At 44.4% G+C, this 2,393-nt stretch overlaps 1 non-coding gene across 1 annotated transcript; it reads right to left on the reverse strand.

The window, feature by feature from the left end:
- Positions 1-284: 284 nt before the first annotated feature.
- TRNAH-GUG (transfer RNA histidin (anticodon GUG)) lies at positions 285-357 on the reverse strand. Its single transcript has one exon. It is a non-coding gene; the product is annotated as a tRNA-His (tRNA).
- Between the last annotated feature and the right edge of the window lie 2,036 nt (positions 358-2,393).

Raw genomic sequence — 2,393 nt, forward strand, 5'->3', positions numbered from 1 at the left:
CTCAATTTCTACTGTTCTACACACACAGTCTGTGTGCTGTACTTAGTCGCTCAGTCATGTCCGACTCTTTGCAACCCCATGGACTCTAGCCCAACACACTCCTCTGTCCATGGGATTCTCCAGGCAAGAATACTGGAGTGGCTGCCATGCCTTCCTCCAGGGGATCTTCCCAAATTAGGGATCGAACCCAGGTCTCCCACGTTGCAGGTGGATTCTTTACCATCTGAGCCACCAGGAAAGTCCATGAATATTGGAGTGAGTAGCCTCTCCCTTCTCCAGGGGATCTTCCTGGCCCAGGAATTGAACCGGGGTCTCCTGCATCACAAGCAGATGCTTTACCAGCTGAGCTACCAGGGAAGCCCCACATACACTGTCTCAGTTCAGTTCAGTTCAGTTCAGTCACTCAGTCGTGTCCGACTCTTTGTGACCCCATGAACCGCAGCACGCCAGGCCTCCCTGTCCATCAACTCCCAGAGTCCACCCAAACCCATGGCTATCAAGTCGATGATGCCATCCAACCATCTCATCTTCCGTCATCCTCTTCTCCTCCTGCCCTCAATCTTTCCCAGCATCAGGGTCTTTTCAAATGAGTCAGCTCTTTGCATCAGGTGGCCAAAGTATTGGAGTTTCAGCTCCAACATCAGTCCTTCCAATGAACACCCAGGACTGATCTCCTTTAGGATGGACTGGTTGGATCTCCTTGCAGTCCAAGGGACTCTCATGAGTCTTCTCCGATACCACACTTCAAAAGCATCAATTCTTCGATGCTCAGCTTTCTTTGTAGTCCAACTCTCACATCCATACATGACCACTGGAAAAACCATAGCTTTGACCTTTGTCAGCAAAGTAATGTTTCTGCTTGTTAATATGCTGTCTAGGTTGGTCATAGCTTTTCTTCCAAGGAGAAAGAGCCTTTTAATTTCATGCCTGCAATCACCATCTGCAGTGATTTTGGAGCCCAGAAAAATAAAGTCAGCCACCGTTTCCACTGTTTCCCCATCTATTTGCCATGAAGTGATGGGACCGGATGCCATGATCTTAGTTTTCTGAACGTTGAGCTTTAAGCCAACTTTTTCACTCTCCTCTTTCACTTTCAAGATGCTCTTTAGTTCTTCTTCACTTTCTGCCATAAAGGTGGTGTCATCTGCATATCTGAGGTTGATATTTCTCCTGGCAATCTTGATTCCAGCTTGTGCTTCTTCCAGACCAGAGTACCTCATGATGTACTCTGCATATAAGTTGAATAAGCAGGGTGACAATATACAGCCTTGACATACTCCTTTTCCTATTTGGAACCAGTCTGTTGTTCCATGTCCACTTCTAACTGTTGCTTCCTGACCTGCATACAGGTTTCTCAAAAGGCAGGTCAGGTGGTCTGGTATTCCCATCTCTTTCAGAATTTTCCACAGTTTATTGTGATCCACACAGTCAAAGGTTTTGGCATAGTCAATAAAGCAGAAATAGATGTTTTTCTGGAACTCTCTTGCTTTTTCAGTGATCCAGCAGATGTTGGCAATTTGATCTCTGGTTCCTCTGCCTTTTCTAAAACCAGCTTGAACATCTGGAAGTTCACAGTCCACATATTGCTGAAGCCTGCATTGGAGAATTTAGGGCATTACTTTACTTGCGTGTGAGGTGAGTGCAATTGTGCGGTAGTTTGAGCAATCTTTGTCTTTGGCATTGCCTTTCTTTGGGATTGGAATGAAAACTGACCTTTTCCAGTCCTGTGGCCACTGCTGAGTTTCCAAATTTGCTGACGTATTGAGTGCAGCACTTTCACAGAATCCTCTTTTATGATTTGAAATAGCTCAACTGGAATTCCATCACCTCCACAGCTTTGTTCATAGTGATGCTTCTTAAGGCCCACCTGACTTCACATTCTAGGCTGTCCAGCTCTAGGTGAGTGTGAGTGATCACTCCTTTGTGATTATCTGGATGGTGAAGATCTTTTTTTGTACAGTTCTTGTGTGTTTTCTTGCCACCTCTTCTTAATATCTTCTGCTTCTGTTAGGTCCATATCATTTCTGTCCTTTATTGAGCCCATCTTTGCATGAAATTTTCCCTTGGTATCTCTAATTTTCTTGAAGAGATCTCTAGTCTTTCCCATTCTATTGTTTTCCTCTACTTCTTTGCATTGATCGCTTCCTTATCTCTCCTTGCTAGTCTTTGGAACTCTGCATTCAAATGGATATATCTTTCCTTTTCTCCTTTGCCTTTCACCTCTCTTCTTTTCACAGCTATTTGTAAGGCCTCCTCAGACAGCCATTTTGCTTTTTTTGCATTTCTTTTTCTTGGAGATGGTATTGCTCCCTGTCTCCTGTACAATGTCACGAACCTCTGTCCATAGTTCATCAGGCACTTTGTCTATCAGATCTAGTCCCTTAAATCTATTT

This window comes from Giraffa tippelskirchi, chromosome 9, assembly GCF_054371585.1.
Source record: "Giraffa tippelskirchi isolate mGirTip1 chromosome 9, T2T-mGirTip1v1.2.pri, whole genome shotgun sequence".
Taxonomy (NCBI): Eukaryota; Metazoa; Chordata; class Mammalia; order Artiodactyla; family Giraffidae; genus Giraffa; species Giraffa tippelskirchi.